Source organism: Alexandromys fortis, unplaced genomic scaffold (assembly GCF_014885135.2).
Source record: "Alexandromys fortis isolate MF-2015 unplaced genomic scaffold, M_Fortis_MF-2015_v1.1 scaffold_170, whole genome shotgun sequence".
NCBI classification, from domain to species: domain Eukaryota; kingdom Metazoa; phylum Chordata; class Mammalia; order Rodentia; family Cricetidae; genus Alexandromys; species Alexandromys fortis.
In genome coordinates, this window is record NW_026068084.1 from 2,211,190 (window position 1) to 2,236,987 (window position 25,798).

Genomic DNA, 25,798 nt, shown 5'->3' on the forward strand with positions numbered 1-25,798 from the left:
TGTCTGGGCAACTCATGCCTTCCATTTCTCCCTTACCACTGGGTGGGAGTGTGACTAAGAAGACAGTATTCTGAATGTCCATGCTGAGCAATTACCCCTGCACAAACTCAGAGGAAAGTGATTTTATCCACACGTTACAGGTCAATGACCTGAGGTAGAAAGAATGTAAGCATGTCCAGTCCACCATGTGCATCCAACAGGGATAAAGTCCATGTATAGAACTATGCTAAAGCCCTCATCCCTCTGACTCCAGTGCCCAGGTAATGGAGGTAAATGTTTCACTCTAGTTTTGGGAGCTCCAGCCACCGGTCACCTCTTCAACACCCAGGAGAGCCCTGTAAAGGACTGGACAACTGCCTGTCAACACATCCCACCGGCATTCAATCACAAAGTACTCATTAAACCTGCCTTGTACTCCAAACGCCACAGTGGGTCACAGGAAAATAAAGCAACGAGCTTTGAACAGATGGACACATACAGTCCTGCTACATGAAACCGAAATCGGCAACCTGTGGCACCCAACACGTCCCAGGCGTACTCACAGAGGATGGGATTTCATGAACAACTGACCACGCTGGTTCTGCCCTGCCAACACCAGGTAGCTAGGGAAAGATATTAAAATCTGTACTTTCTCGATACCAGCTGGTAACAAGCCTCCATTCTCCCCATGGCAGGTACCACTCAGCTCCTGTTCTAGTTTGCTATGATAAAAATCAACTTGGATGAAATGGGTTTCTTTGGCTTCCATAAGCTGGAAGCAGAGACCACGGTGGAATGGTGCCTACTGGATGGCTCGCAGGCACAGTCTGCTTCCTCTCTTATATAGCCCAGGTCCACTCGCCTAGGGACAATACCACCCACAATGGCCCACATCAATCATTAATCAAGAAAATGTCCCCACTGGCACGTCCAGAAGGCCAATCTGATGGAGGCAATTCTTCAACTGAGGTTCTCTCTTTCCAAATGTGTCAGGTTGACCGCCAAGATTAGCATCACAGTGCTGGGAGCCCAGAGGACTCTCAATGGGGCGGGATGGAGAAAGCTGTACATTTCAATTCCAGGCGAGAGCCTGATCTACTTCTGCTTTTCCCATTCCTTCCTCGGCTCACTCTGCGTGTATGTCAGGACCTCTGCACTACAGTGGAGGTCACTGCCCCCTGGGGGGACAGAGGGCAAAGTGTTTCTCTAAAAGGGTCTCAGAAGGAAAGTGTGGAAGAACCGAAGACTTCCAGTTGTCCGAGGAAAGGGAAAGACAGCGAAACTGTTACCGTGGAGGCTGTCATCCCACGGCCTTTTACCCAAGCTGTGCGGCTCATAACTGCATCTCCAGAAGCCTGCAGTTTGGAAGACTGTGTGCAAACCCTTGTTAGGAATATGAAACACATCAGGGCTTTTCTCACTAATTATCTTTCCATTATAAATGGAAACTCAAAACATAATTAAGGAGATACACATTTCCCTTCAGAAGATGATGGGCTATGCTTTCTTCACAGGAATTCAATCTTTTCTATGTGTTGAATGAACCTTTTTGGATGAAACAATTTGTCAAAGCTGCTTTAGAACAACCATATATTACATACTTCCTCTTAAAGGGTTCCCAGCGCAATATAGTGGAAAAAACTAGAAACAAGAAGAGTAACAACAAAAGAGAAAAAAGCATACATTATAAAATATACCAGCTTCTAAGAATTTACTATAGTCATTAAAAATGATAAATATGCAGATTGTGAAAACGGAAAAATATATACAAAATAATTTTCTGCAGAGGATATAAAATAAAAAGTTATTTATGTGCTGGGGAGATAAGGATGGAAAAATTATGTTTATTTAACATTGGTGGATACGAAAAAGCCTAGAAAGAAATGGAGACCACTGTATTTGGAGGAAGGGGAAGAAGCATAATTTTCTACAAGGCTGTCTTACTAATAAATTGAAAATGTTGCCAAGCCGTTTGCCTTCACCTGCATTTCCAAGCATCCGCCTCTGTCAGGGGGAGAGGAGTTTCGGGGGCAGGTGCTCTCTACCTTCTAGTTAATATACTCCCAGCCCATCTCGCTGAGCTGGGCGGAGGCCTTAGCCAATATGAGTAGAGCGCATGACTGCATGGAGCATGAAATAATCAAAAGGACCAACTTCCCATCCTGCCCGTCTTCTCACCATGGCAACTCCGGTACCTTAGAAACAGCGGCGGAAGCAAATATTTGAGGTCTGTCACTGCCCTTCAGGACCAGGTGACTCACAGGCTATGCACACCACACTGGTGGGCCAATGTTCTATGTCCCCACCAGAGTCTCCTCTTCAAGCCACGGAGAAGTGCAAGATGCTGCCTTCCTGTCAACCAATGTCTTCCAAAAGGTAAGACTCACTAGAGAATCCGTGCAGCAGGCAGAATCGGCACATTGAATGCATGTGAATGCATGTATAGCAACACCGGGGAGCTTAAAAAACTGCAAACTCTGCATAAAGGACATCAGCCAGACGAATAGCCATAGCATGGTGCCACAGCTCGTAGGCGATAAACTTTGAACTTGAGGCTGTGGCCACTCTCCTGCCCCGCCTGTTTATATATTCAACGAAGAGATGCCATTACAGAAACCATAGCCAAGTTATTGCTTCCCCAAAAGTTAGAACACAGAAACACAGAGCCCGTAAATGTCTGCAGAGAAAATACTGAAGTGCAGGGACGGCGAGCCTGAGATCACTCGGAAGTATCTAGACTTCTGAGGGAGGGGCTGCATATCCTGATGCATGCTCACGTCACATGACAAGCCAACGTCTTTTTCTACAATAGCAACATAAAAATTCATCCATGTTGAAATAGGGGCGGCGGGGCTGCGTCCCCAACACCCCAGCCGCTTGGCTAGCTCATGCCCAAAATAACAACACACAAACTGTGTTCATTTAAGAACTGCTTGCCCATGAACTCTAGCCCTTACAGGCTAATTCTCGCACCTGGACTAGCCCATTTCTAATAATGCGTGTAAGCACCCCAAGGTGCGCTTACCGCGAAGATTCTAGCCTCCGTCCATCCTGGGAGAGTGGAGCATGGTGTCTCTGCTCCAGAGAGCAGAGTTGTCGGGTCTGTCCGGGAGCAGAGCAGAGTCTGACCTCACTTCCTCTTCCGCCCAGCATCCTATTCTGTTTACTCCTCCCATCTATGTTCTAAGCTATGAGGCCAAGCAGTTGGTTTATTATAATTAACCAATGACCTTCCTCCATCACATCCAAATAAATGACAAGTCCTCACTTGACTGACTTATCTAGAAGGAAGGAGGAAGTTCTTGTGACTGAGACAGGTCACTCTACAGCCTCACTGAGATAGACAGTTGCTAGATTGAGACAGTTTGCAGAGAAAAGCTTTCAGAACAAGCGGCCTTAAACACACTGCATTATTTGTATGGCTTTTTACTGTCTCCATTGTTGGTTCCTTACTGATCTCTAGGATGGTACGCTAGAATGACCCACTGAATTCCTCACCACCATTTGACTGATAACAATTGTACCTCCATAACACACTAGTGTCTCTAAGATCCTGGTCACAGTTGGGTTTGTCTTTCCAGACCAAGGAGGAAGTTGGCTGTTCTACTGACCTTGGCCCAGAGTGTTCACCCTCAAGCTGTTCCTCAGGTCCTGATGACCATCCTTGGCAGGGTACAGATGGAGTGGAGCTTCAATCTCAGGACTCAGCGCTGTGTCTGCTGCTTTGTGCTATTTACTGAGAGCTCCTCCCAGAGAGCCTTCTACAGAGCACCTCCCGGCCACCTGCCCACTCTCCAGCACTTAGCTTGTTTTGCTCTTATCAAAACAGATAGCTGCAAAACGGGTGCTCTGCTCATTGACTCTGTCCTCCCACGGGACACCTTAAGGCAGAGAACTTGTCATTTTCATGTCGGCATTTCCAGTTTCAAGAAGACTACCGAGCCAGCGTAGATGTCTCTTTGAATGACTGAATGACGGAATGCTTCCTGAATCTTCACGATTGGAAGAAGATGGTCAGATAGTTGTGAAAGCCCACCAAGCCAGACGTCATGATAAGCAATTCATGAAACTGGATAATTCGAACTGAGAAAAGAGTTCGTCAGGAGAGGCACTTTGCATTATGCAGATAACCCTTGGGGAAATAAATAAAGTCAGCGAGATGCGAGCGTCCCTTCCTCTCGTCTTCCTGTACCATCTCCACCTCGTGAGATTTACACGCAAAGCTGGAGAGAAACAAGACAAACGCTTCTCATTGTTTTCCAGCCAGAAAAGAGAGGGGGTAGCAAATTTAACTCTGTCAGGCAGTCATGCTGCCAACAGGGAAGCCAGATAGCTGTATTTCAGAAAGAAGGAGAAACAGTGGGCAACTTGAAAATTAATTAGATCAAGAGCCACCCTTCTGATAAGCCAGTAACTTACGGTTTTCATTGGCTACGTTCTCATCATCCCAAATAACACTGCAGTTTCTCTCCAGATCATGTAAATCTTTTTGCTTTTATCAAATTTATCACACTCTCCTAGTCTGGCACAAATAACATGGTACTCTACACCCATTTGAAAACTACCCCTTCTTTTGACTGCAGACAAACCTCATTCTCCCTTAGTCCCGCATCTGAGGCTTTGAGCCCAATTGAGCCACTAACCAAGGTGCTGACTATTAAGTGGTTGGGGGGGGGGGTGATGGGAATTGGGCACGCCATTAGCATCTATCAGGAGTATAAAGTGTAAGCCTTGCATTTCTCATACAACGCCATTCGAAATTAGCTATCCAGTCAAACATAAACCCTTCCTTAGAAAAGCAAGCCGCTGAGGGTAACTGACAGGCTGGAGAAAATCAGCCATGGGACCCACGGCTCACATCAAAAAGGAACAGCCCTCGTTATGTGACTTTAAACAAGAACATCCTCCTGCTTAAAAAACCAATACGTATTCTTATTTATTTATTTATTAAAGATTTCTGCCTCCTCCCCGCCACCGCCTCCCATAACCCTCCCCCTCCCCCAATCAAGTCCCCCTCCCTCATCAGCTCGAAGAGCAGTCCGGGTTCCCTGCCTTGTGGGAAGTCCAAGGACCACCCTCCTCCATCCAGGTCTAGTAAGGTGAGCATCCAAACTGCCTAGGCTCCCACAAAGCCAATACGTGCAGTAGGATCAAAAANTGTGGGAAGTCCAAGGACCTCCCACCTCCTTCCAGGTCTAGTAAGGTGAGCATCCAAACTGCCTCAGTTCCCACAAAGCCAGTACGTGCAGTAGATCAAAACCCAGTGTCATTGTTCTCGACTTCTCAGCAGTCCTCAGTACATATTCTATGGAAAGCCTGCATTTCCTGTTTTGCAAACAAAGCCCTCGGGACTCAACACTGCACAATGTAAGGATTGGACGGCACAACACAGGAGGGATATCGGGAGTTTCTTTCCCTGAATGAGGAGAGACCTCTGAGGGGGCCCCATTGCCTTTCCCAATTGCACAGGAGAAAGAGTTTCCAGTGTAAAGCAAATGACTTGATACCTGTTACATCCCTGTTTACTAAGGCATGATGAAGTCCTAATAAGGCGCTGAATGAAGACATTGATCTTGAGCCTCGCCTCCACCAGAAGAAAAGCTTCCGTGCACTCCTGAGGAAGGAAGTTACCACAACCCTGCTTTGCTGTGTAGAGCAGCCTCTTCCCAGAAGAATGTCAAGGCACTCCCTAGAGAGTTTCCTCCACAGAACACAGGATCACTTGTTCCAGATGTCCCGCTGCTGTGGTGATAGGAGACCTGGCACACGCTAAGCCCGGCTTCTGCCTTAGACTATGAAAGACACACACACACACACCTTCTCCTGACGGCCTGTGAGCGTAACAGGTTTTTGAGGGCAACTAGAGAAACAAAGGGCGTCCATCTGCTATCATTAACATGATTCTTGACGCCCACAATGCTGAGTGTTCGGTCCAGAGGTCTGCACAGCACCCAGAGGCCCCTCAAAGCTCCTTAACTGTGACAGGGGACTTCACCAGCTGTGCGCAGGGAGCCACTTGTTGAGTTTCCATCAACTGCCTGGCTGTCGCTCATTGTTTCATAACATGGAGCATACAGCCCACGGAGCTTGGACCAGAAAAACATGAAAGGATGCCCAAGAAGCCCTTCTGCAATTTCCGCCTATTCGTCTGCTTAACAAAGCCAGGTGGCATTCAACAAACAATCAAACTGTAAAAATGCACCTCTGGCATTAAGAGGGAGAACTAGAATGTCACAGGGAGGGGAGCTGTGCTGGCAAATGGAGCATGCACCCTACACATGCAAACTAGACTCCTTGCTGAATCCAAGCGGGGCAGAGCAGGGAGGGCTGCAGCAAAGCCAGAAGCTAGGCAAGTTTCCAGCTGGCTGTGAAGTCAACCCCAATGCGAACACAAAGCGGGCGGCACCGTGGCGATCTGTGAGATGTCTCTGCAGATGCAAACCAGAAGGCTGCAGCAGGGTTCCCAAGGAATTGGTCAAACCCCACAAGGAAGACCACAAAGCAGGATACAGACACCCACCAGGAGGAGTCTTCTCCAAGAGCAGGCAGCGTGAGGCCTGCTCTACTGACTTACAAAACACTTGTCAAACCCATGTTTCTTCCCTAGCAACTCAGTCCTAGCATTGTCCTCTTCTATCCTCACCGGAACCTCTACAACAACGAGGCTGTCCCTTCCTGACAGCTCTTGTGTATCTAAATGTCTCCACTACTTTGTGCATGCCTGGAAGCATGTACGGAGACAGTCTCAAATGTCCTTCCGCGGGAGCCATTCACCTTGCTTTCTGAGATAGCATCTTGCACTGGCCAGGGGCTGACTGATTAGGCTGGGCTGGCTGTCTGTGGAGCCCACAGAGAACCTCTCCCTGTGCCTCACCAGCTCTGGGATTACAAGGGCAAACCATCACATTGGATTTGTTTTCAGTGTGGGTATTAGGGCTTGAACTCGGGTTCTGTAAGCTCTTTACAAACCAGGCCACTCCACCAGCCCTCCTCCCACCACTTCTTCCCAACACTTTCTCTCTTCCCGAGTTCATAAGCCAGAGTCAACCTAAAATGCTTCGGATTTGTGGATCAATGTCAAATAACGAGGTCAAGTAATTCTGTCATATTTAGAATTTTATCTGTGACTTGGCAGTATCAGTGTTTCTTGAATCTGTGGGGAACTATGAAGCTGGTGTTACAGTTTTAGTCACAAGAGACTTGATGCAACATTATCGGGATTAAAGGTAACATTAATAGGCGGAAATCAGGGTCAACTAGAGATGAAATTTAACACTGAAAGCTGTCGTGCTTAGTAAATACAAGCCTCTTAAAACTGTGGGAGAGCCAAGAGTAGACAGACATACTCACGGGGGCAGGTCTTGGCTCTCTTTCATTGAGTGAGTTCAGACTGTCCAAAGGATACTGGGAGTTTAAACTGGACTGTGAGATGGTAATGATTCTAATCTGAGTTAATCAGTTCAGACAATCATGTGTCATTCTTGGGACTTGCAAAATAAACAGACACTCTTGAGAAGGAGGTGAAGGACCTGGGAGCCCAATAAAGGAATGAATGGCTGAAGGACAAGGGCTTAGTCTGAAGAAGGCTGATGGGTGGTCATGGCAAAGTCTTCAAATACGAGGAAGGAGCCCTGGAGAAGAGCTCAATTTGCTCCAGGGGCTCAAGCTCAAGGGAGTGAAATGTGCACTGTGACGATTTACACTGTCAAATTGACAGGATCTAGAACCACCTAGAAGGCAAACTCTGTGCATTGTCTGTGAGGAATTTCCAAGATTAGATTACTTGAGATGGGAAGACCCAGCCTGATTCCCACAGGCTAGGCTCTTAGACGGAGCAAATAATGCATTTGTGAGCCACTGAGACCCAGTGTCCACCTCTCCCTGCTTCCTGTTGGTGGCTCGAATATGCCCAGCTGTCTCATACTCCTGCCACCATGCCTGCCCCAACAAAAGAGTCCTTCCCTCGAACTCTGAGTCAAATGATCCTTCCCTTCCTTAGGCTGCTCTTGTTGGGCCTTTTGTAACAGCAATAAGACAAACAACTAATACATGCATTACTAGGTGAATGACAACAGTGTAGAGAAAGGCAGGCTGGCATCCATGATCCTTCTGTCTCTGCAGAGCATTGCTGCTGAGCACATTAACATCAAACTCAGAGAGAAAGAGTCTTTGCCTCAAAAGCCACAGGAGCAAACTTTGAGTGAGCTCCAGCTATCGTATGTAAGTGTACATACTTCATAATCCTTACAATAATCTTAATACCAGGCACCCAGTCTGCTCAACTGACATGCTCACGAAGGTGAAATCAGTTTTCTGACATGGATGGCAACAACAACATTCTAGCCCAGATGCAAACCTTTACCACATGGCACTGCCTTCTGCTCGGAAGTGGATTCTGCTCTTGCAGAGGAAAACACCCAGCTGGTAGACGACAGAAGCATTGGGAGACGGAGAAGGAGCATCTGGGTTAGAGTCAGCAAGCCTCTGGCTATGTCTTACCTCTCTTGTTCACACTTTGTGACCTAGGGGAAGTTACCACACCTCAGAGCTTTCAACCATGCATTTTGTATTAACGTAGTTTATGTAGTCCAGGCTAACCTCAAACTCACCACGTAGCTGAGGATGACATTGACCTTCTGGTCTGCCTGTCTCCATCTCCTAGGTGCTGGAGTTCCAGGCGCACCACCACACCTAGGTGCTTTAGTTAGCACCAGTCCCTCTTCTACAGATGTTCTGTAAATAACCAGCAAATAGTCTGCAAAGTATTTCATGAGGCTGTAAATGCTTTTTATAAGTGCAATGTTATTAGTGTTATTAAGGAAAAGAGATGGTCTTATCTCCACCAAATAACCTAAAAGATCCTCTAGTTTGAAGTATTTTCAGACAAACTGCCAACACCCTCACGGAAGCCACTTGGCTCTACTGCATAAGCACGCTCCCCACTTCAGCTCTCAGTCTGTATGAGTAAGGAGAGCTCAGAAGTCACAGTGTGAAAGAGAGTTGAGTTTGAGCCCCCAAATCACTCTGTCAACAGAGCCACCCACCACACTCTGAGGCCACGGCCAGTGCTGCCATCTTTCCCACGGTTCCAGACAAAATGTACTGTGCACAGTGCTTAATGATACCCCCAGCTAGCTGCTCTTGTCACCTGTCTTTTTGTCCCCTGAGGTGAAGATTTAAGTGGTCTTCCTACAACAGATTAAAGGCCTGCTGTTCATAGAGGACATATAGGGGTAGCAGGGACTATCAGGACATCGAAAGTCTTCTGATCCCACCTCCATCTGCTACTTGTTACATTAACATACAAGCATCCAAGAGCCATCTGTCAGCAGTGAAAGGGTACACTTCCTCATGCAACAGCATGAAGCTTCCCAGAGCAATGCAGAGCTCCCCAAAGGCCTGGTGATTGACATTTTTAAACAACCCATGTTGTGTGGAATATGTCAGGGTCTGGTAGCCGTGGTAAAGAACAAAACAATTCTCTCTCTCCCTCACCCCATCTCTCTCCTTTATGTTTTTACACAGCCGTAGTCTGCAAGCCTACACACTGGTCCCAAATGCTAGTATCTCTAAATATCAAGACATAACCCTTAGTCTTTGGCTCTTTCTGGGACTCTTGATGGAGGCTGAATTTGTAGAATTTGAATGCACTGTGAATGTAAGGCCTCTTGGTAATATTTAAACTGGGATAGGCCATAGGAGAACTTCATGAGTTTGTTAAAAATGCCAATTTCTGAGCCACTCAGAAATCAGACTTACAGGTGCCAGCCTGGTCTCCCGTAGACAATCTCTGGCAGATACCTGGCTTGTCTGTCACCACACAACAGTTGGATCTGCATGGAAACCCTAACACATCACTGATACGGTTTTACCTCAGCCAAAGGAAGCTTGTAACTCAGTCCTTAGAGCTTGGCATAAGACCATGTCCAAGGAGGAATTTGAAATATGAAAGTAGGGTATTCCCCACTGGAAGAGCACTTCTAAAGATTTTTCTACTTGACTAATGGGGGGAGGGAGAATTGGAAAACAACACAAAGGAAAAACCCCTTCCTCATCCTATCTTTTATGAAATATACAAAGAAATCAGAGTTCCCCTGATAATATCCACTAGCAACTGTTACATAGGTGGCAAATGGGGAGCTTGATGGCAGGTGAGTAGATAGACAGACAGACAGAAAAGATGATAGATAGATAGATACATAGATACATAGATACATAGATACATAGATACATAGATAGACAGACAGACAATAGTACTACATATACCCAAATAACTATAGCAACAATTAAAGAAAAAGAGGCAATGACGTGAAAAAGACCTGGTACCTGGTGTGGAAGGGGGTGTTGTAGAGGTTTGGAGGGAGGAATGGGAAGAGGGAAATGATACAATCATATTTTTAACTTCAAAATTTTAATAAAAATAAATATAAACTCCCGTGAGATGGATGGTCTCCATTTGTTCCTCCTGGTTCATTTTGACTTCTCATTGCCCTACTGTGCAGCTCTGGAGAATGACCCCGAGGTGCCTATCAGTTCCTTTCTGCCAAAGTCCCAAGCGAGTCGACCAAAAGTTAAGTACCATCGGGAAGGAAGGAAGGAAGGAAGGAAGGAAGGAAGGAAGGAAGGAAGGAAGGAAGGAAGGAAGGAAGGAAGGGCTGAGGCTAGGGTGGAAGCTAACAGATGAGGGGTTATCATGCAGCCTGGTGCAGAACACACCTTCCTAAGCAGGTAATGGAAGATGCCCCCATGAAGAAGACAGAATCCGGTCAAGAAAGTCCTTCCTACAGTGCTGCTTCTCATGGTCTCTTCCTCGTTCAGCTGCTGTCTATGGTCTTGCCAATATAAATGTGTCAATACAAACTTGATTGTTTTTTAATAATGTTTACAGAGCGGACAACACGTATGCCTTGACTTCTGCTTTGCAGCATGTACTCTGAATTATTCATTTAGTTCGAGGCTGTTTCTTTTCTAAAGTAATCATCGTCTTCTTGAATGGAATTTTTGTCTTTCCATGCTATCAGTCCTGTCAGACTTTAGAAGTTCAGTCACCAAGAAGAGCAAAGCAATTTAGATAAAATTTCCTGTTCTGAGGGAAGACTTTGTTATTAAATGTGAGGCATTCAATAGTAACTGCCAGCTGTTTAATCAAAAAGTTATTGTTCATTCTAGAGGAAGAAATTGGAGTCTGGAAAACAATGGGCTACAACTTGAAGCAGGAAGTGTCTGATGAAGTTTCAAACCCCTTTCAAACTCTTCTCACCATTTAAACTATAATGGCCCATCTCTGATAAGGCATTCACAGATAATAGCAAGAAAACCACTGAAATGACTAGCCTCTACTCTCGTTTTAATTGTCCCTTGTCTTGTTGGCCTCTTTATGTTCAGACAACAGGGTACAAACTCAAAGTGTTTTCAGACATGCCTCAAATAAGCCTGTAATTAAGGATACACGTTCCCAAGAACAAACTGAGTGATAAAAGAAAATTAAGAAGGCAGAAGAAAGGAAAAAATACTAATAAGAGAAGTCGTTCTGAAGGACAGTTATAGATAGAAGTCGATCCAAGAGGCAGAAGGGCTCTGCTCCAAATGCTAGACTCAGCCCATGTGTGGCACAGCTTTGAACAAACCACGCCAGCTCCTTACCCTGTGGTCCCCATGCTCCCAATTTAGTAGAGAGATCTTTCCTTTTTCTATTTGCCACGTAGATTAGATCCATGTATGTCTCTCTTCGGGTCCTCGTTATTGTCTAGGTTCTCTGGGATTGTGAATCATAGGCTGGTTTTCTTTGCTTTTTGTCTAAAAGCCACTTATGAATGAGTACATATAATAATTGTCTTTCTGGTCTGAGTTTTCTCACTCAGTATGATGTATTTAAGATCCATCAATTTGCCTGAAAATCTCAAGATCTAAAATTTTCTGCTATGTAGAACTCCATTGTGTAAATGTATCACACATTTTTCTTATCCATTTTTTGCTCAAGGGGCATTTAGGTTGTTTCGAGGTTCTGGATATGACAAACAATGCTGCTATCAACATAGTTGAGCACATGTCTTTGTGGTACAATTGAGCATCCTTTGGGTATATACTCAAAAGTGGTATTGAAGAAGGCTGTTTCCTAATTTTCTGAGAAATCACCACACTGATATCCAAAGGGGTTGTACCAGCTTGCACTCCCACCAGCAATGCAGGAGTGCTCCCTTTACCCCACAACCTCTCCAGCATAAGTTGTCATCAGTGTTTTTAATCTGAGTCACTCTTACAGGTGTAAGATGGAATCTCAGAGTTTTTTTTGACTTGCATTTATCTGATAGCTAAGGATGTTGAGCATTTCCTTAAGTGACTTTCAGCCATTTTAGATTTCTCTTTTGAGAGTTCCCTGTTTAGGTCTATACCCCATTTTTTTAACTGGATCATTTGTTCTTTTGATGACCAATTTCTTGAGTTCTTTGTGTATTTTGGAGATCAGCTCTCTGTCTGATGTGGGGTTAGTGAAGATCTTTTTCCATTCTGTAGGCTGTCATTTTGTCTTGTTGACCATGTCCTTTGCTTTACAGAAGCTTTTCAGTTTCAGGAGGTCCCATTTATTAATTGTTTCTCTCAGCGTCTGTGCTGCTGGGGTTATATTTAGGAAGTGGTCTCCTGTGCCCATGCGTTCAAATGTACTTCCCACTTTCTCTTCTATGATGTTCAGTATGGTTGGCTCTGCATTGAGGTCTTTGATTCATTTGAACTTGAGTTTTGTGCATGGTGACAAATATGGGTCTATTTTCATTCTCCTACATGTTGATATCCAGTTATGCCAGCACCATTTATTGAATATGCTTTCTTTTTTCCATTTTATAATTTTTGCTTCTTTGTCAAAAATCAGGTGTTCGTAGGTGTGTGGATTGATATCCTGTTCTTTGGAGAATCAAAACCTTTTAGGTAACATTAGAGTGTGTAGGAAAGAAAATGGATCAGATGTCAAATAATTCAGTACTCCAATGAAGCTCCCGCAATAAAACACAAACTCACTTGCAATGCACATGGGAGATAAGATGCCATGTCCACTATATGCTCTATGCCTACCTCACAAACACCCTGCGACATAACCCTGCAACATAACTTGCAGACAGCTGGATAAGAGAACACGATTCTTATTTGCCTTGCCATTGCCAGGATCTAACCCAGGATTCACTCAATCTTATTCAGTAAACTTTCCTTCTCCCTTTCTCCCTCCTCCACATCTTGTTTTTCTTATTTGCAACAATAAAAACAATTGAAAACTGTTCTTGCCATGTGCCAGAAAACGTCCATACAGTGCCTTAATTAAACTCTTGACATGGGGTCACTGCCTTAAGCACTGTTCCATTGCCATGAATAGATACCATGATCAAGGCAACTCTTATAAAAGAAATATAATTGGGGCTTACTTGCAGTTTCAGAATTCTTGTCTGCTGTCATGGCAGGGTCCCATGCATGGTGTCAAGAGCTATATTCTGATCCACAACGGGTGGAGACTGGGCCTGGCATGGCCTTTTGAAATACCAAAGCCCCCCTGCAGGAACACCCTTCCTCTAGCAAGGCCACACCTCCTAATCCTTCTCAAATAGTGCCGCTCCCTGATGACTAAACATTCAAGCAGATGAGTTCATGAAGGTAATTCTGATTCAACTCGCCACAGTCACTTACTACCTTTTATTACTTCTGGTGTTGCTGGGGTAACCCAGGGACTTACACATGCTAGGCAAGTACTCTGCCATTGAGCTATGACTTTAGCCCTCCTTTACAAAGAAAATAAATATAACCATTGTGTAAGTAACTTGGGCAAAGGGAGAACACTGGAGACTCTGCAGAAGAGCTCCCCCATAAAGGCACTCTCTGCAGCTGCTCTTCATTCTGTCTCCCCCATTTCCACTACAATTAACACACGCCCCGTCCTTCAATAGGTGATCAGTTCCTGATGATTAACACATCCCCAGTTCTTCAACAGGTGATCAATTCCTTTCCTTATAAGGACCTTGAGTAGTTTGCACCTTAGAATTGTGGTTTATGTCCATCTCACTAAAAATTACTTGTATTAATTCATTTATCCATTTAACAAATATTGCTGAGTACCTAATCCGTGCCAAGGATGTGCCTGATGTCAGGTATTCATCATTAAAACAAAACAAGTGGAAGGGACCAACAGTCTCCATTAAGGGCACAGAGTAAAGCAAAGACTTACCAAGAGAATGTGAATAGGTCAGGAAGTGACAAAGGGCATTGCACGGGATGCTGAGTCTTTGAAAGGCAGTGTCTGGAAGGGTGTGATAAAGAATGACCCTGGCGAAGGTAGCCACAGCCTTCCTAAAGTCCATACAAGATGCCCATGGTAAGTGCTACGCCCTTTCTCTTTGGAAACAGTCAGATGCCCACGGACACAAACAAGACAGCTTACTCCTATCAAGTGTCACGTACCCTATGAGCAAACAGAGGCTCTGGGGTCAGACTTGCAGCTCCTTTTCCTCAGCACTGTTTTGATACTTTCTCCTTTTCTGATCACATAACTCTATTTCCCCAAGGCCTTGTCATGGACTCCATCTCAACAGAGGATGATCTCACCGCAGAATAACTTGTCTGTGTTTCTAAGGAGTGGCCCTATGGATTCCAGTAAATGGAAGCGGAGATCCTGTGGGATCAGCTTTGGAAACCTATCTGTTGGCTCATTCTCCTGTCAAAGGTGCTTCTCCTGCACAGTGCAGAGAGAATGGGGGAAGGTGCGCAGCCATCTCATGCTGAAGCCTCCCAGCCTCTCACCTTCCCCGGTGTCTCCTTCAAGCTCCTGACCTGGCAGAGTGATGCAAACGCCTCCTTTGTGCACAGTCTGTTACAGTTAGAAATGTTTGCTCAGTGAGTTCCCTGCTGGTGGGGTAAACACAAGCGTTATTGACACCCTGCAGTCCTGATGATAAGCTCAAGCTCACAGGAAGGGGTAAAAACACACCCAAAGGCACAGATAGAGTGGAGAGGCCAGAGCATGCTCTATAACATGCAGTATCCTGACTGGGAAGAGCTAAAATTTGATCATTTGAAGACAGTGATATACATTCCTCTCTTGACAGACACCTGAACTGATTCTATAGCTTAACTGTTGTAAATAGCGCAGCAATGAGTGTGGAGGTACAAGTATCCCTGTGAGAAGACTGGCCTGAGTCTCCTGGACAAACTTCAACTGCCATCTTTATGAGTCCCAGTTCATAGATATAGTGAAGACAAGACAACAGAAATGGTCAATATATAATATATAATAAGGGGATCGTTAATATGATAAATATATAGTAAAAGGATTGTTTACACAACTAAGCACCGCCTGCTAAGTAAGGGTAAAGGGATGGTATGGTGCCCTGACAATTGCGAGAAACACTAAGGGCACTGCATGACCTCTTATCTTCCTGGGTATAAAAGGTCAAGAAACTTGACTAGAGCCAGTGGCCTTTAACAAGGGATGTGGGCAGGCAGCAGTGGCGCTACTGAGGAACTAGGCAAATAAATGGTCTCTCCATTCCTCCCAGCTCCTGCCTATCCTTCCTACTAATACAAGATTTCAGGAGAAACTCAGACAGCCTGCAGGACAGGGCAGAGAGAAGACGAGAGGGCAGAGGGTGTTTCTGGGGAAGCAACTGTAAGACACTCGGCACAGGCTCCCAGATCACTTCCTCCATCCCAACCCCTTTCCCTGGCAGGATGACCGCAGCTAAAACTTAGGCATGCTCTGCTTTGAATAGAGGTGGCATTTTGGTCAATCCAAGTGACCGTTCATCTTGCAAATACTGGGTCACCTTTCCCGTGAGGTGCTTAGCAGGCATGAGCTTCAGAGCCAGGCTCTGTCTCATCATTTGCATGTTTACCAGTTTTATGGGTACTGTAAAGGTTGCATTCATTTACTACTTTGGTTTTTAACTGAGTTAAACTCTAAGCCCATCTGAGATATCAAATTCCAAAGCATTGCTGCCCTTGACTTGAGGCTGGAAAAGCAGGATCCCGCCACACTGGCCAGGATCTAACACACAGGTGAAGCACAGCAGGAAAGCAGAAATGCCGAGGTTTGTCAAGGAGTCAAGATGAGAGAGTCAGCCCAGCTAAAATCATGCTCTTGCCTGTCAGCAAGGATGCTATGGAGTGCAGCTGCCAGAGGAAACACAGAGCTCCAGGGTCAGCAAACAGAGAAACTGCCCGAACAGGTGAGCACGCAGAGAAGATGCTCTCAGAAGACAGAGGGCGATGCGCCAAGAAGGGAAGAGTATTGGGAGATGAGAGTAAACACAGAAGGCTCCAGGAGGTTCACCTTAACTCTAACCCAAGATCCACCCATCATGGTACTTACAAGGAATACGTGTCTGTGTTCCAGTGGCTTATGAGGGGGTAGGTGCAATGGATAGAAAAAAGTAAAACCAGGTTTCCAAAGAGAAGGCCTAACAAATGGTACCCAGGCTGATGGGGTTGGATAGTGGCCTTTCAAAATGACCCTGCAGCAGCAACAGCCATGCATGAAATGGATGTCTGATTAACTAGGCATCTGTATTGTTTGGTCTCCTGGTCACCTCTTCTTTGCTCAGACAAGCAAGCCCCTCCCTGGTGGTACTAAGTGTTAACACTAGAGCATGTATCAAGTCTTTCTAGGAATGAAGTTGAGCTATTGATATGACTATTCTCTCTCTCTCTCTCTCTCTCTCTCTCTCTCTCTCTCTCTCTCTCTCTCTCTCACACACACACACACACACACACACACACACACCATGGAAGGGAAGATGATTGGCCAATAACAGCATGGCAAGCTTTGTCTCTTTGGCAGGATAAACATCTAGAGAAAATGCTGGGTATAAAGAGTCAAAGAACACAAAGTATCTATTCCCAGCTCTCATATCTAGACTACAAACATCCCTGCCACAGCCTCACCTAAATCTATTATTTGTTGCACATTCTTATTTATGCTGCTATTGTCTATCGTCAAGGATGCTAGACATAAACTATCACGTTTAGCTAGACATAAACTATCACGTTTAATTCTTAAAACCCCATGTAGAAGGTGCTATGGTTACCCATCTCCCACTAAAACACTTATATTAAGTGCATTATATATATATAAAGATATAGATAGATAGATAGATAGATAGATAGATAGATAGATAGATAGATAGATAGATAGATAGGCAGGCAGGCAGGCAGGCAGGCAGGCAGATAGATATGGTTAAGTAACTTATAGCTTGTGGTACAGCCAGAACTGAAACTAAATTCCATCCAACTCCAAGCAGTTTGTTCTTAACCCCTAAACTAAACTACACTTTGCCGCTAACCTAACATCTCACCTTGGACAGCACTAGCTCGACTTCTCCTCACAACGTCAGGTCTAGCAGGGCACCTGTATTCAAGACACACAGGCTTCAGCACCCTCCATTTCCACGTTGTTGCTCCCGTCTCAGCCACCTGCATGGCCTCACCTAACTGCACGGCTAAAATAGGATATGGTGACCCAAGAGCAAGGGCTCCTGGCCTCGTGGCTGTTTCTGTAGTCTCTGCTGTATGTAACAGGCAAGCCGGGCGTATGAAACCCAAATCAGAAAGCTGCAAGCTTGCAACTGAATGCCAAGGGGCCAAACTGCCTAGACTATCCTATGAGAGCCACAGCAGCCTCATTCCTCTTGAATGGGCGCCTGCCGCAGATCAAGAGTCTAGCAGGATTATATTCTATTAAATGAAAAGGCCAGCTGAATAACCATATGTGTGATGCTATCTCACTATTGAAAAAATGTGTTTGTATACTTCAAGGAAAAAGGAAACCTGGAGAAAGGAGAAAAAAAACAACGATTCAAAAATAACCACTTCTCCACAGTGGGATTAAAGGCACAGTTGGTAGCTTTAAGTACCTTATGCCTTTTATCATTTAAAAAACCAAAGAGCACACCCATCAAGCCTCACCACAATGATCTATGAAACTGTGTGTGCGATGTTGATGGTATCATGCACAAGGGGTCACATTCTGCTCCACACGAAGCTCCGCTGTGTCCATCAGCTGCAGTTTTAAGAAACAGACTTGGGGTCTTTCAGGGCTGACATGTCCACCGTGCGAACAGAACAACGGAGCCCAGCTCTGCCTTCACTCCACCACAGGGCACACGTCTCTCGCTCTCACCTGTGACTGGTTTATGCTTGTGTTCCGTCTATAAATTACCCGCTTCGTGCCTGCCAGAAATCCCACCAACACAGGCCATGTGTAAATTCAGCTGCAGAGCAGGGCACCATGGCTCACCACGTGCTGTGAATCAGGCCCAGAAAGCACCACAGGCTGGATGTTAATTAACTGCCTCCTTTGGAAGAAGCCAGCACCACAAATGGCAAAGCAGAAAGGCTGGGACCATTCCTCTCCACTTTCCCTCGTGCTTACACACAAAGAGTGTGATGCACACCAAAATTTACAGCACATATTCACATACAGGTCCTCACTTGGTCCTCAACACAACCTTGAATGAGTAATCTGGTGGATGGACAAGGAGGGAGCAATAAAAGAAAGAAGACTTAACTGTTATAACTATCTGGAAGGCTAGGCGCATAGACGAGATGCCAAGAATAGACACCAGGAGCATCTCTTTCAGCTAGTCATCTATCCTAACATCTGTGAACATGTCTGAGTAGCTCTGGTGACTACTCTATGAGAGGCATTAGTGGGTGCAAAAGTGAGCCTTCTGCATCCTTGTTACCTGGACAGAGACCAATACATAAGAAAAATATAACAAGATGGTTCAGAGAATAAAAGTACGTGCCACCAAGTTTGATAACTTGGGTTGTAACATGAGGGGCCTGCTTGTTGGGGTTTCTGTCTTGCCTGATACCCCACAGCCGGCAAGCCCCAAAGTAAATCACACAGAGATCTCCATAAGTTATAAAAAAAAAAAAAAAAAAAAAACTGATTGGCCCATGAACTCAGTCTTCTTATTAGCTCTTGTAGTTTATATTAACCCATTATTTTTATCAATATTAGTCACATGGCTTGGTACCATTCTCAGCCAGGCAGATTACCTCTTGCTTCTCTGTGGTCTGTGCAGGAATGGCGAAGGGAGCTTCCTGCTTCCCAGAATACTCCTGTTCTCTTTGCTCCATGTCTACTTCCTGTCTAGTTTTCCCACCTATACTTCCTGCCTGGCCAATCAGCGTTTATTTAAAATAAACAGATTGACAGAATACAGACAATTCTCCCACACCATTGAGTTAGGCTCCTGGGACTCCTGGGACCCACATGCTGGAAGAAAAGAATTGATTCCAACAACTGTCCTTTATTCTCTACATGTATACTGTGGCACGTGTATACACACACACACACACACACACACACTCTAGATGATGGATGGATGGATGATGGATGGATGGATGGATATGTAAAAATACTTGGTAGAAAATGAACTCTATATTATGTAAAACACTATCTTGACAGTTAAGAATAAACAGGAGTAAACCCAGCATTTCAGAAATGTCATGTACAAGGATCCAGTGGCCTAAGCCACTATGCTTCACCCTAAGAAGCAGAGGAACTTGAGGCTGGAAAATCAAGAAGGGAAGAACAAGATGAAACCGGAGAGGGGACCATAAACCAGACTTCACACTCCTGTGTAAGCTATATTAAGGATCCAAACCTGTATAAGATGCCACCGGCAGGGTGAGTCTGTCACGGAGGGAACACAGTGATCCAATTTGTGAGGTAACGCCTTTATGCACCTACATAGCATCCATAAGTTTCCATCCATGGAATCCACTCAGAATTCAGTGTGCTCCCCTATCTCTCTGATTAGCTCCTGCAGGCTCTACTACATATCTAATTAGGTACCAATAAAAGAAGCAATAATGACTAATGCCCTCCTAAGTATGGGCTCTCCACTGCCCAGCACATTATTTCACTGCCAGTAGTTTTTAATGAGACATAGCAATTACAATGTCACCTCAAAAAAATAGAGTTTATCACCTTGAAAGAGAAAGTATCAAAATTTATATGGGAAGAATATAAAACCGCATATGTAACAGAGGAGAATGGTGTGGACCACTCACTCCACATCCAAGAAACGGCCAAATGGCTCATTTGCAGTCAGACATCAATACAGATCGGGTCCCTGGTCATTACCCATCCTCACCGAGCCACAGGCAAGGCATACAAATCTCATAAGGGTGACAGGCCACATCATTGTGATATTGAAATCGTGACCCTTGCACTTCCAGTTCCAAGAAGAGAGAAGTCTTCGGACCTGAAGACAACAACACTCAGGTCTCCTTGAGTCTGAAGACCTTCTGATCTGGAATAAATTGGTTTCTAGAAAAGGTCGTCTTGGTCCAAACCAGAAGTTCTCCCCTAAGAAGTCAGCTCCTTGTCCAAGTGACACATAAGGCTCGGCCTTTCTTCCATTTGAAAAGATTCTACCAGCACAGTGAGACTCTTCTATGAGAAATGGGAGGGGCTACCCTGCCATGGGGGATGAAAACGAGAAGCAAGGGGAAGAAAGAGCATCGGGAGGAGTCAGGAAAGGCGAGGAAGAAGGAGAAAGCCAAGTCCTGAGGTCTGGCCCAGGGACAGCCACTGTGCTCTCTTGCGTGGCTCCAGATGCAGCATGGGTGACGAGGAGAGAACCAACTTTAAACCTGGGCTCTGAGCCGGCTCTGATGCTGACCCTCTGTGAAGCTTGAACAAATGACTTCCCAGATCCCCAACGTCCCCGTCAATAAGAGGCATGAGCATCTGTCTCACAGGGCTACCGTGGGTTCCCAGTGACCATGACCCCCATTTCTTGAGGAATATGAAACATCCACCTCAGCTCAGAGCAACTGAGCAAAAGTGCGAGTTCCAGAATGGCACTGGGCCTCTGCGGCTAAAACACCAAGGGACTCCAGGAACTTGGGTTATGTATTCCTTAGTCCTTTCCTTGCTTCTCCCTCAGCCAAAGACAGCGTCCGAACTGGAAAGCAGCTCTTAGCGAGAGTGTACCAAGTGTCTCAGCTAAGTGCCTGGAGCTGCTTACCTCCAATCAACTAAAATTCCACTGGGGTAATACAGGCATTCTAAGTGTCCCCAACAAGCCTACTGATGGGTCCCCACTCAAAGCCTGTAAGTGCACGTGTGTGAGATTTACTGTCAGGAAAGTGATGCACTCGAGCTAATCGGCTCTAATGAGCAGGGATGCATCTTGACATTCCCGGGGAAAACTCAGAGAAAGCATCACGCAGGCCCTTTAAGGAGAAGGGGAATTATTTCCACTCTAATTGCCAAGGAACACACCGAAGTGAGGGCCTCGGTGTGTGACCTGGGTAAGTACATCTGAAGCCCCTGCTGGGAGAGACACTCCAGAAGTTTAGATGGCTGCACACAAGTCTGCTGTCTCCAGCTTTGGCTCGGGGAAGTGTGTACAGATATTTTTCCCTTCCTCGCCCTCTCATCCTCACGTCCACCCCCAGCACAGCCCTAGAAGAAAAGCAGGTAACCACCAGCAGCCATGATGCTCTCTGGCATCCGGCAGCTCTGGCTGCTCATATTTATAACATTAGTTTAATTACAGCTTCCAGGGAGATAAATTAATTTCTTGGGGGATGAAAATGAGTTCTTTTCAATGACAACATCCGCACCTCTAGTATGACTGGAAAACAAATGCAGCCATTGCAAATTTTTTCAATTAAAAAGTCCTCGTGGCACATGCAATTTTTATTCCTCAGCGCTCCTCCATCCAGCAAGTGTGAACACAAAAGAAACAGAGAGCACTAGTGCATGCACAGATGTGCGTTTCTTCAAATAGAATCCCACCATGTGTGTCCTCGTTTGGCTTTCTATCTCCTCATCTCTGTTTTTTCCTTTTAAAAATACCAATGCATATCCATCAAAAGAACAAGTAAATGATCCTGATAAAGGCGCAGGCATCAATACTCTCTGTCTTGTGGCCGTTGCCCTCCCATGCCCCTTCTGCAGAGCTGCCACGGTAACATTACGAGATGTGTCAAAAGGCTATAGATGAAGTCACTGGATTACAAAGGGTGTTTATTTTTCTCTCAATTCAAATATACCTTAAGCATTGTAGATGCAATAAAAGAGCTTCCTGTTGATCTGCCAGTAGCTTCAACCGAGCCATTAGTTAAAGGGAAGACTATTGTGTTTTATCCTCTTCATTGCACCTTTGGAAGCCTCAGCATCCAGGCTGATGGAGAGGATGGTGAAGGCGCTCCTAATGTCTGCTTCAATTAATCTTTCCAACCTCCTACATCTCAATGCCACAGAGGTCACAGTTGACAAAAGACATATTTAAACCCATCAGGGTACAAGAGGAAAAGAGGAAGGTTCCCGAACAGACAAAATTAGAAATAGGCCGGCTACGGATGCAGATGAATACGGGGGAAAAGTTAAGCCTGAAGTCCACCTAATGAGGTGGAAATGAATAAGCCACAGCATCCAGAGACAAGAGGATGGAGACCCCGGGTAGAAGGACGCACTGGACCTTGGCATATCTAGCATGGTCTAACAATTGAAAGACCACCTGCCATTCTGCCACAACTTTGAATGCATCCTATCGGCCACCTAGCTCTGCCCCTTCGCTCTCATTATTATTCCAATCTTGGTAACTAAGCAGACTCTAAGGGCTTCTTTCCCTTTCCGTATTCAGAGTATGCTATGTTATTTCAAGAGCACAACTATGTGACATCTGCTTCCTAGCGTATACTGCTGTTCTTGTAGATCAACACACTACCGAGGCCTGCATGCCCAGACCAGCCTTCACCTCCACCCACAAGGTTGTCCACAGTCTCGACATCCTTCGACATCCAAACTGTACGGTTAGCAGCTACTTCAACAAGGTGAGAGACAGCTAGTTAGAAAGAAAAAGCAAGCATTTGTGGAAAGTGAATTCCAATCTGTGCACCTACAAGCAAACATCACAGAACTGTAGAGCCCCTACTGGTCCACTACGGAAGTGCCCTGGTTTAGACATGCTGGGCCATGGAACTGTACAGAGTCCTGAAGGGAAAATGTAAGACCCATCTACATCTGGGTAAAATAAAATCAGAGACACCCTGAAGGCCAAAACCGGAAGTAGAGTTGAAAGTTACATCTTTTTAATTCCTCACAATATACCTAGAAAAGTGGATCCTAGGGGATGGAGAGTGGCTCAGTGAGTAAGAGCACTTCTTGCTCTTCCAGAGGGCACGAGTTCAATTCCCAGCGCTCACGTGTCAGGAAACTCAAAACTGCCTGTAACTCCAGCTCCAGGGTATCTGATGCCTTCTTCTGGCAGCTGTGGGCACTTGAACACACGTGCCATTAATACACATACACACACACACACCACATAAATAAAAATAAATCTTAAGGAAAAGGAAAAGCATAAGAAAGCCCAGAGACAGAGAGTAACTTCTTCAGAGTTATATAATTTAGCCATTCATTTCAGGTCAATTCAGTCCAGAGTATTTGCTGGCTGACATGCCAGGTTTTCAAGGCAAAACACTGTTTTGTTCATCCATGGAGTCTTTAGAAGAACCCGGAAAACTGTAATGGATGATTTCTCTTGTGCGGTAGTTTTGCAGTGGGAGGGGGAAATTCTGAATTCTGATCCCAATAAAAAATGGGGAAAAAAAGAGAGTAAGACGCTATACCACAGTCTCCAAACCCTGCGAGGACCAGCAACGACTTCTTCCACCCGGGATCTTCTTCCCTGCTTTGTCTCCATCACGCCTCTGTAAAGGGCTTCTGCTATCATAAAAGGCCAGGCACTACCCTGCTATACTAAGACTAGGAAACCAAGGCAAACTACCGCTAATCCTGAGAGCTGTCAATCAGGATAACTCCGGGGACCTAACTGGCCTCAAGCCTTACAGCGCACCATGAATCTGGACCATAAGCCACTCTCACCAGCGAGTCTGACTGAACTGCACTTGTTCCAGCCTCACACTTTAAGGTCCTCTCCATGCCACAGGACTTCCTGAGTACAGCTTGAGATGTTCTGCTTGAACACGCCCCCTCCAGCCACATTCCCTCAGCTCGGTCGCAAGAGAGTCACAACGGTCCCCATTTTACAAACGCGAGCACAGTTCCTGGCCAATGAAAGAATGAGCAAACTAAGCCCTGATTGCCTTCCACACGCCTTCCTACACAACGGCATGAAATCACATTTTACAAATGGCAAAACCAAGACGAGAGTGTTTAAGAATTCATCTCAGCCTGTGTGAAATCGCAGCGCTGGCGCCTAGAATATGAAACACATGGACGATTACTCCTCCTTCGCCTTACTCCCTCTCCCATGCTTCCTCCTCCGCCCTCCGTAGGCCTGCTCTCCTTCACACACACACACACACACACACACACACACACACACACACACTCTACTCTTACCAGATTGTGACCGCCTGTTCCTCCCTGCGGCATGAATGTGCCCCACTCAGACGTGGCTGACAGCTCCCACGCTCCTGTGAAGCTTCAGAAGCCTCTGTTCATTTCACCTGGGACAGTGAGAAACGGAGGCTACTGCACAGGCCCCTGAGATCCCGGGAGCTCTTCTACCTGGAAGCCCCAGAACGCGGCAATCCCTCATACCCTGGTTCTTCTACTTGAGCATGGTTATGTCCTATCTTCCCAGCGTGCTTGTGATTCTTCGTAGATGGAGGATTTAGAGCTGTTGTCTTAGTTGGAATGAGACATATGCCAGCTACCTGGTTTCATTTTAATGAGTTTTGCTAATGAGATGTGGTACGCATTTCTGTTTCCTGTGTAAAGAATATATCAAGCGGGGAAGCCAGAGCTAGTGAGCCAGGGCGTCTTGGCTGCTCCCTGGGGCCTTTGCCAGCCATTTCTTCATGGCCCCATCATACTGCAGCAGTGTTTATATAAAACTCAGGGAGTTCATCTCACAAATGGCTTAATGACTTGGAGGAACGTGAGGCTTAATAAGACAATATTTGTAGATACTTCAGCGGTTCTGTGGAAAATGCCATATCAACACATTCCATTATGAAAAAATCTACATGTATAAACAGATGCTCAAATCTTGAAAGTACTGAAGAATATTAGACAGAAACCTTGAATTACTGGCTTTTTCTGTGGTTCATAATGAGCTTAGTTTTCAATCCTATGTGCATTACAAAATCATCTGGGAGCAAAGGTTGGATGTACTCTGTGTAAACAAATAGAATGTTCAATATATTTATCATCTAGAGTATAATCACTGAGGGGCTGGAGAGGTCTCTCGGCAGTTATGAGCACTGGGTGCTCTCCTGTGGGCCAGGATCCAATCCCCTACACCCATATAGAGGCTCATAACCAGTTACTCCAGTCCCACAAGACTTAACCCCTCTTCTGGTCTCTGCCAGCACCAAGCACACACAGATATATGCGCAGCAAACACAAATGCACATAAAAGATAGGATAGAATCATTGAGCTAACTTTCAGTGACAACCAGATTGCAGGGGTGTGTGTGTGTGTGTGTGTGTGTGTGTGTGTGTGTGTGTGGACTTGCACGGGCCAAACGTGCTTTTGTAAAGTCTGGACAAGAATCCAGAGCTTCATGGCTGGCCAGGCTTATAAGCGGAGTTCAGTTCCCAGGGTCCCATTCCCTCGCTGCCAATAAGTGCAGGACCACTGGCAGTCAAAGGCTGATACAACAGATGGGGCTTGGGCTGCTTAGGTTTTGTTAACTTGACATGAGCTTAGGTCGTCAAGGAAGGGGAAACCATAAGTTAGAAAATTCCTGTAGACAAGTCTGCGGTGCTTCTTCTTGATTAATGATTGTCATGGAAGAGATCAATTCACGGCGGGCAGTGCCACTCCTGGGCATGTAGTTGTACAAGAAA

General features: G+C 45.5%; 1 protein-coding gene across 1 annotated transcript in view; it reads right to left on the reverse strand.

The window, feature by feature from the left end:
• Nell1 (neural EGFL like 1) overlaps window positions 1–25,798 on the reverse strand; it is an 824,157-nt gene that overhangs the window by 652,934 nt on the left and 145,425 nt on the right. The gene's annotated exons all lie outside the window — the stretch shown is intronic.